General features: G+C 39.5%; 1 protein-coding gene across 1 annotated transcript in view; it reads left to right on the top strand.

The window, feature by feature from the left end:
* The first annotated feature begins 8,835 nt into the window (after positions 1-8,835).
* The window catches only part of LOC111981264 (protein Wnt-11-like), a 20,419-nt gene continuing 19,014 nt past the window's right edge, over positions 8,836-10,240 (top strand). The window contains 1 exon segment of the mRNA XM_024012465.2: positions 8,836-9,023. The gene's annotated coding sequence lies outside the window, so the exon portion shown is untranslated.

Below are 10,240 nucleotides of genomic sequence, written 5' to 3'. Positions count from 1 at the left end.
CTCTGTTCTTATTGTATGACTTCACATTGCGGTAGCAGGCATTCCATCGTGAGTAAATCAATGTTCAAAGCAGTCACAAGAGGGCGACATTATTTTAGCATTTAATTTGGAATATATTAAGAGTCCCCTTTATTGATCAAGAAAATGTTTGATTATAAAGCATATTTTATTTAAGTAATTAGATTTGGGGGGGGGGCAGACTTGCAGCTGTCTGCTTTGTTGAGGATTGGAGAATGTAAGCATTGCCGCACCTTTTGATATGGGATCCAAAGCCAAATAAACCATGAAGCTTGCTGTATATCTTACCGATTTGCAATCTTAATGGGAAATCTCAAACATGAAGACAAATCTCAAACATATGAACTGGTCTAGACAACAACAAAAGGAAGTATCTCCCATCTCATAATTGCTTATTGTGCAGTAGGCCTATGCACTTCCAACTTTTTCCTCCCATTGGTTGCTTTTGATTCTTCACTTTATACAAATTTTAATTCCTCCCACTGTCATGGTAATTATCTTGAATGGTGGGTGTGATTTAATTTGTTTACACTCCCTCTTGTCTATGATTTGCAACACATCCTTATTCTAGTCTCTGGACTGGGCATCAATCACTGGGGTATTGTTTTCAAGCTGATGTCTTCAAATCTTGAAGGGAGGCAATCAGTCTGTCTTCAGTGAGACCTTGGGCTCTGGGTCGGTTTAGGGCAATAACCTATGAGCTTTCTGAGGTTAGCTGCTGTGAGGAAGGAACTTCAGAAGGCTTATGAACCCAGGTAGAACAAAGATCTTAACAAGATGACAATGCAATAATTGCTCTCACAAATCAACTATTTTATGGTCATCAGTAAAACACTTGTAATATGCAGTATTTTTTAAAGGAACCATGGGCTTTTCCAAATGTATAACTATGATGTAGATATTATAGTATGAAAAGACACCATGAAAGACATTTTCAGATTTCGGGTGAGCGAAACCACTGTATTATACATTTTTCTACATTGTGTTATCTATAGAGAAGTCTTGAAAGCCAGAAGATTGCTTTCTTGAATCTATCCTGACAACCATTCCTGATGTGCTAAGCTTGAAAAGTTTTGTGAAAAGATGGATGCTGTACAGACGCGCCAAATTCTTGTTCCTCTCATCGTTGAGAGAATTTCCCAGTCATTTCTAGATTTTGACCTAGGTACTGACCACATTTTCCACAAGCAATACATTTTTAATTTTGTAATCTGCCTGCCAGATATTTGTGTCTAGTGCTCAGCAGAAAGGACAGGGGTTCTGTGTGCTTTCAAATGTGTTCAAATTTCAGATTATCTAACTGATTTTGTAAGTCCCACAGGTATATATTTTCCTTTAAAATAAAAACGTGTTTTGAGGAAAGTGTTTGATTTGTAAAATAACTACTAATCTCAGGTAGATCCTGACTTAAAACGGAAGAAATCTTGTTTGTTTCTATCTAATTGAAATTACCACAATTAACCATTATTTTACGATAGTATTTTGGCAAAAACAAACTGGTTATAAACTGGAATATGTTTGACCCAGTGATTCTTTCATCACCTTGGGACTCACACACCAAGAAAAAACAGTTCCTTTCCATCTATGCGTTAAAGAGCAGTGCATCCCCATCTCAACTATTAGTGTACTTCAAGGGACATGTATTCTTCCTGTGATCTGTAACAGCAGAAACCTCCCTTACAAGAAAGAATGTATTGTTGGTGCTCAGCTCCGTGTGAAAGGAACATCTCCATGTCCTCGGTCAACTGCTGAGCAAACGGATTTGTCTCTGCTGTGCTCTGGGTCGTCACTGACAAGCCCAGAGCCTTGTTTGAAGACTGGATTACAGCCCATTCTCCTTAGCTGTGGCCACCATGGTTTAGGTCCATTCCTTTTCAATTCAGGGAGTACACTGAAATTCCAATTTTACTCAATGCTTCTCTATGAGAAAATGTTTGGTTTACATTCTTAATTGACTGAATTGAAATGGTATTGACCACAACCCTGGTGGCTACATCCAGCTAAGGAACTCCTAAACTTTACTCTGCTCAGTCCCATAAGCTATTGGTATCCCTCTCAACCCCACTGATACAGAAATAAAGGTGGACCTCGTTGCAGGTGTTTTGTACTGTATCTCATCTTGACTTTTTGGTTGGTTGTTTTTGGGACCCCTTGCTATAACAAGCAAGAAATGCCTTTTCATCTCCCAGCAAAACAAGGAATTGCTTGTCATAATTAGAACTTCTGTGCTGGTTTCCTATTGGAAGTCAAGGTTCTGCTCTAATGTTAGACCTGTGGCCCTCTAATCTTGTCCATTGCTAGAATTTAAGGTCACTCTGGAGGGGAAGGCAGACAGGCTTAACTGGATTTTATTTAAAGGTTCCTTTTGCAGGGGACAAATGGCATCGCCCCCCATAATTCAGAAACACCGACAAATAGACCAAGTCAGCCGATCAGACCTAGAAACACGTTTTCATGCACTGGACCGACATTTAAAACTAAACTGTACTATTGGAAATATATCTTTGTGACATGTATAGAAATGCCATTGATAAACTTAGTGCTTCCAAAGCTGTGTGTATACAACGTATCGTCCGCTGAGCTTGGCCCAGTAAAAATGTGCCCCTTTACCAGCAGAGGGCAAAGACGATTAACTTGTGATCAGGTTACTGCTTTGGTAACCCCTTTCTCTACTGCTGCTCCACTTTCAGATTTAAGCGTCACGCATTAATAAAGAGTGCTCCAGTACTCTGATACCCCTCCACTGATTCTGAGGAGGAGAAAATAAACATGTCTTTCTGCTGCACAATTGATCTATTATGCTGTGCAGAGGCCTGTGGTCCTGTGGTGGCGGCACTTGCCCCTGTTGGCTCCTTCATCTTTGTCTGGGTCAGTCTTCCTGAGAGGTGTTGGCAGAGTGAACCTGAACTGTGAAGGGAAGCATCACCCCACCCAGGTAGTTTACCTCCATCCTTCCGCTACCTTTATCACCTGCTCTCCCCTTTCCTCCTCTTTCAGCAACACCTCGTCAGACATAATATGCTCTCGTATGATGGATGGTCTGTAGAAGCCGACACTGACATCTCTTTTCATGTTACAGGAAATGTCTCGTTGTGTCCTCTATCTGCATGTGGCGAAAAAGTACTTTTGATCCTAATTTCATGTCATAATACCCTAAAGAAAATATTGATTTGTTTTGTTCAGTAGTTTAATGTTATCTCACAATGTCTTCAAGGAACAACATTCCTAGTCTTTGTAAAGGCCTCCTTTGTATGTGCTTTATAAGCACTTTATAAACCCTGACAGTTACAGCAGAGCAAATTGAGAAATCACTTATAGGGATACTTCGGGATTTTGGCAATGAAGCCCTTTATCTACTTCCCCAGAGTCAGATCAACTCATGGATACCATTTTTATGTCTCTGCATCCAGTATGAAGGACATTAGAGGTAGCCAATGCTTACTAGCGTTAGCACAATGAATGGAAGTCTATTGTATCTACTAGCATTCTAGTAGGCACCATAGACTTCCAGTCATTGCGCTAAAGCTAGTTAGCAATTGCTCGAACCCTAGTTAGCGACTTCCTTCAAACTGCATGTAGAGACATAAAAATGTCATTGCCTAAATCCTGAAGTATCCCTTTAATATTATAGTGTGGCTGGGTTTTAGTATGGAACTATGATATTAATTTTAAATTAATCTGTAAATATATAATTTCACCTTTGAAATGAGTAACCAATGGTGTTGGACTCTGGATCCGGACAATTACATTTGCCAAAGGGTCCATGAATGGATAAACAGTCCTATACAGGCCTGAGCACTCCTTGAAGACCAAATTAAGTGCCACCCATCTGTCACTTGAAGGGTTTAGGCTCCTTAAAGCAGAGTTTAAGAATGGTTATAAACAAATGGTACACAAAAGATGTGCTCCTATCTTCTCCTGGCTGTAGAGCACAAATTGGATGGTGATCGTTGTTTCTGTTGTGGACCCTGCTGTGAGGTACACTATTGCCTGTTTTCAGAAGAAGAGCACCTGAAAATCCACACATCAAGATAGTATTTTCACATTGGTGAGCTGCCTCTTTGATGATGCTTTTTCCCTTTTTATAGGGAAAGTTTTATGCTTTCTTTGATTATGGTGTTGTGTTATATAGGATGTCATAGACACGAATGTCATGTTTTATATCAGAACAAACTGATAATAGGATCCCGTAGTGTTTGGTGGTAAACATTTGATGAAAAAATTAAAATAGACCGTTTTCATCAAAGTCTGAGCTAGTAAGAGGTAATAATTTATGGAATAATGTTGCAGGAAGCCAGAAAGAGCTATGTCTGTCTGTGTCTCAGAGATTTCAAGCATTTCCATCTGCTTTCAGAAGAAGTTAAGCTGACAGTGAGGATCTTTTGAAATATTAAGCTTCGTACTTCATCAACAAGAGGACACTTAATTCAGTTGCATTGTATATGTGCCTTCCCTCCAGGACATCTAATCCATCCGGTGTCACAGGAAGTCCAAGAAAATGATTATGGACCTCAGCCACCCGAGCCACGGCCTGTTCACCCCGCTACCATCTAGAGATAGACACCACTAGCCGTCCTCCGCTCAGTACCCTGCCCTGAACTTAGGCACTGTTACTAGCCGGTTACCACCCGATACATTACCCTGCATCTTAGAGACTGCTGCCCTATGTACATAGTCATTGAACACTGGTCACTTTAATAATGTTTACCCACTTCATATGTATATACTGTATTCTAGTCAAGGCTCATCCTATATAACTACTGCTGTACACATCTTTCCTATTCATATCCTGTCCATACTGTCTATACACAACATTATATCCATATATATATTTATATTCCGGACTCTGACATTGCTCATTCTGATATTAGTTCATTTCTTTCTTTTTAGTGTTTGGATTTCTGTGTATTGTTAGGTATACTGCATTGTGGGAGCTACAAACATAAGCATATATCAACTTTCAGATCTTTCTCACAATAATACAATGGCATTCACATTAGTTACTTGATTCAACTAACAAAAATGTTCTGTGCCTGTAGATGGGAGTAACCTGTACCCCCGCAAATTGACTCGGTACCCGGTACCCCCTGTATATAGCCTTGTTATTGTTATGTAATTTTGTTGTGTTACTTTTTTATTTATTTTTTACTTTAGTTTATTTAGTAAATATTTTCTTAACTCTATTTCTTGAACTGCATTGTTGGTTAAGGGTAAGGGCTTCTAAGCAACCATTTCACGGTAAGGTCTACTACACCTGTTGTATTCGGCGCATGTGACAAATACGATTTGATTTGATGTGAGCGCTAAAACAAGTTTATGCAACACCATGATGAAACTTGCCAGTCTGGTGGTGATGCTTAGAAACATGGAACAGGAGGGATAGAGAAATAAAAGGAAAGGGTTGAATGGATGCCAGACAGGTTAGTCTTTTCAGGGGGTAGTTGCTGGGTAGCTGTGACTCAGGGCCCATTCAGGCCTGTATCCCAGGAGGCGAAAGATGAGTGGTCTTATCTCCTCTTGATATAGCTCTGGTACACTTGAGATTGGGGAGACAATGGGACAACATTGTGAGCTGGGAAAGCCATTCCTCCCAAACGTTTAAACATTGTATTCAGACCTCTTCAGGCTCTTTCTGTGGGGTAGAACAAGGCATTGTGAGTTTGTTATACATATACAGAGAATAATTGCAGGTGCTAAATCTAAACAAAGGTTTGATGAAGGTTTGGCTGTTATTGGGTAAAACAACTATGAGGTTTTTCATTTTTATGAAGTCGTGTGGCTTTGCTGTCTAGTCAGAACAGCCAAAAGGATTCCTTTCCCCTGTGTGTTGGTTGAAAGGTGAGATGGGAGATCAAAGGCCTGTATGTTGATCCTGGCTCAGACAGGAATGGAGAGCCTCTGTGTAAAACGGTCAACCCTGAGATGGTGCTATAGTGCTCCAGCTACAGTAGGCTCTGCTGCAGCCCCCTCCTTCCCCACACACAGTACAACCCATGTCCATTCACAGTTTACTGCCATAAAACACATTTCACCCACTCCGCCGGAACCAGAAACATGGCATAGTGCAGTCACACTACAAATAGGATTTGTTTGACTACTCTGTGTGACCCTGATTTAGCCCACTGCAGTAAAAGGTTAACTCAAACTCCAAGCGTTCCCTAGACACGTTACTGTCAAATAACAACCTTGGATTGTACCATGTTTGCCAAAGAGATTTTGGCCACAGAATCCCCCTGTGCAGAGGGAAAGTGGGCATGTCCTGGTTAGTAAATGTGTCTACCCCACATGATCAAACGGCAGTAAGAAACTGTGACAGATCTTAATCCTTCTCCCCTCTGGAGCAGCCAGTAGAGGATCTGCTAGCATGTTGGGCGTGGGGCAGGTAGCAAGGTCAGTGGTTTAAACCATGCCTGCAGGGGGTGGGGTGGGGGGGGGGGGGGGCGGCGGCGTGCGTGCGCGTATTAATTTGCTTTCCCATTATTGCGTTTCAAGCAAGTTTCCTGATACCCGACCAGAAAAATAATACTGTTTGGTAGAGGACCCCTGTTGAGTAAAAACAGATGATGGGAGAAAGAGCCGCTGTGATGGTGTTACTAGTTTCAGTTGACAATAGAATTTCCTTTACGCTGAAAACCCTTCATATTTTTGTATGTCATGATTCTATTTCTAATCCGTGTATTCTGGCTCCACCAGCTAGCAACTGGAGCCTCCCAGGATAATTTTTAAACCACTTATATTCAATGGACATATCATTTCTGTTTTCATACAATTTCCAAACAGAAGAAAAATGCTGTCATTATACTGTTATTACAGGTATAAAAAAAATGGAACATGAATATTAAAGTTGATTTAGGTTTTTAGCCCAGCATTGTAAAATCTGATGAATTGTGGTGTTGTTTAAATATCACGAAATAACTTTTCCAGTTTGTCTTTTGTTTTTGCAAAGACTGTATCAGGGTTTCAAAATTACTCGGCAAAGTATTCCATAATGTAATGTAACATTACAGTAGGACTGTTCATAAAACATTTCCCATATTAATAAACGTTTTTTTCTAAATTTTCATTTATAAATTATTGAATTTCATTCTGGGCTGGTTTAGCCAGTAAAATAAAATGCCATCCTACTTTTTATTCTGTCATGTGCGTTTTTACCCTCGTAATCCAATGTACATAAATTACACTCATACTTAATGGTCCTATAGGACCATGCGTTCTGAAATGTAATTGTAGCCTACATTGTTGTGTGCTCCTTTCTCATTAAGTTTGTCCCCATAAAATAAAAAGGCAAAACACCCGCTCAAATGACCTGCGGAGCTCTGCCTCAGTCAGACAACAACACACTGGAACCGTGTTAACAGTGGAAACAATCTTAATGAAGGTGTCTTAATTGCATGGTTATTACAGCGCTTGGGTGTGTGGTTGTTTTACTGAGGGGAGAGCACTGAGCGTTACGGAATTCTCTGCATGAGGCAAAGTGAGCCAGGTTATTGGTTAATAGAAAATGCATATGGCGATGCATGGGAACATTCACTGATATTAAAACACAGAAACTATAAGGAAATAGTTACCTGCCTTGCTTGTAAAATTATTAATAAGGTGACCATGGTGGAATCATTATGTGCATGAAACATTTTCATGCACATTTTCAGCACGCCCCTGTTTTTGTTTATTATTATTGAATATATTTAACAAAACTCAGCATATTCAAATTGTCCACATTGAGTTGAAATTACATTTCAGTTTTTTTTTAATACATAGATGATGCTGATAATTAAACAACAGGCCCATTAAGGTAATAGCATAATAATAATAATAATCATCATCATCATATATTATTGGGCCTATTAGGCAGAGCTCCTTGCCATCCAGGACATCTATATCAGGCGGTGTGGTGGGAAGGCCCTGGAAATCGTTAAAGACTAACCTCCCAAGCCATAGACTATTCTCTCTGCTTCCGCACGGCAAGTGGTACCGGTGCATCAAGTCTGGCACCAACAGGCTCTTGGACAGCTTCTATCCCCAAGCAATAAGACTTATAAATAGTTAACAAAATAGCTACACAGACTATCTGAGTTAACCTTGTATCGTTATTGACCTTTTGTTTTAGTTTTGTACTCTGTCTATGCACACTCACAGGGCCCTACACACTCACAGGGCCCTACACAGTTACACAACATCTGTTCACTCACACATAATATGCACATACGTTTGTACAGACTCTACACACACGGACATTCATTCACATACAAGCTGCTGCTACTCTGTTTATCTTATATACTGTTGCCTTTCCACCTTACCGTATACATACAGTATTTACCTCCATCACTGCAGTATCCCTGCACATTGTAAATATGGTATTGGAACTGACTGCAGGGTATGCTTACTTACTTACTTATTGTGTTTTTCATATTTCTTCTTATTTCTTATGTGTTTTTTTCTAGTATTACTTTGTTATTTATTATTGCATTATCGGGTTTTGAATTTGCAAGAAAGGCATTTCACTGTACTTGTGTGTGTGACATTAAAACTTGAAACTATTCGTGGTTTCTATTATATATTAGACTATTATCATTATTGTGAGCATTAGTGTTGGGGGCAACCTAGAAAATATATAGCAAAAACTATAGCGCAACTGGTTAAAATTATCTAACATGTAGAGCAAGATTGGACAATGACAGTGTGGGTATCTTACGTCTCTCCTTGGAAGTCCAAATTCAACACGTTTTGTTATGCTAATTGTGCCTGACATCACCAGTGAGATCAAAGCGGCGCAGGAGTACTTATGAGTTGAGGCTGCCCCACTGCCATGAGTCCAACACATTCCGCAGCGAGAGGCACTGCACGCTGAATAACCTGCGAGAGAGAAGAGGTAGCCACTGTTGCTGGGGAGTAAACGATGCTTACTTCTTTGGATTCATTTGAATTGCGAAATTGTGGATTTATACGAATTTGTGGAGGATTTTGAATTCAAAAGGATATTACACTGACACGAATCATCATTAAAGGTGAGGAGCAATGGTCTAGTTTCATGACATGACTGTCAAAGTCTAAAGTTATCGATGACATGCTTATTTTCAGAGTTTGATAGCTTTTAATTGGTTGAACACGAACTAGGCTATTTAAAGATTAGGCTACTATATATCTGATTTTAGTTTGGATAGATAATATCCCAGATATTTTCGAATAAGGACTCGAGTGTAGGCTACCTTATTAACTTGAACGTGACTCAAACTACATTTTAAGAGTAGCTTTATTTACCTATTGTTCCTACTGCGACTGAATAGAGGTAGAAGGCTATAATAACAAGGAGACAGCTTCAAACATGCAGATAGAGGGGAATTTGAAAGAGAACGATGAGGAATACAGTTCCAATGTTTAGGTTTAGTGGCTGATACGGCTTTATTATACAACGGGAATTTAATAGATATTTGTTGAAGGTGATCATGGGCAGAACTATTCATTTCATTGACAGTTCCACCCCACACAAAATACCAATGTAACCTCTGCATGCATAGAGTGGTTTCCCTCGCATAAACCCAATGCACCTTATATAAAATGGGAGATCGGGACAAATGGAACTACCACAACTTTAAGGTTTTGTGAAGAAATGTTAAATATCTTTAAATGTTTAAGTGTTGAATAAATGTTTTTAATGTAAAATCGGATATTCTTATCTAAACTGATTGCCTGCTGGTAGTTGATTGCTTGCTAACCGTTATACCACATGTGCTGTAGCTGACATTTCCAAAGGGTCTGATGTTGAGCTCCCGTACAGCGTAGCCAATTTAGATCACAATTCGCAACATGTATATAAATTAGGCTGTAGGTTTGTATTACCCACATGGTTAGAGATGCTTCGGGAGATTTGCAACATGGTGAAAATAGAGTGAAATAATGGTGTTATTATACTGTCTTATTATTTGTGTTGATGAGACGTATTAAGCAACTATTATTTCCACTTTAAATATCACTATAATCAGTGAGATGAGTGTTTTGTTTGAGGCATAAAATTAAAGTTATTTTCAAAGAGTTTCCTTATCATCACACGACAATTAAAAACCCTATCAGATGGAGGTAATGCCCTGTACAAGTACAGCCTGTCTGCTGTAGGGTAGTGTGCTCTGCTGGTGTGTTGTTGCCATCCACTGATCATATTACTATCTGAAATGTATCTGAAGTTAAGCAGAAATTACAATTCAGTTTGTGTGTGTGTGTGGGGGGG

Source organism: Salvelinus sp. IW2-2015, linkage group LG20 (genome assembly GCF_002910315.2).
Source record: "Salvelinus sp. IW2-2015 linkage group LG20, ASM291031v2, whole genome shotgun sequence".
Taxonomy (NCBI): domain Eukaryota; kingdom Metazoa; phylum Chordata; class Actinopteri; order Salmoniformes; family Salmonidae; genus Salvelinus; species Salvelinus sp. IW2-2015.
The sequence above is the reverse complement of the archived record's forward strand: the minus strand, read 5'-3'. Positions and strand labels throughout refer to the sequence as shown.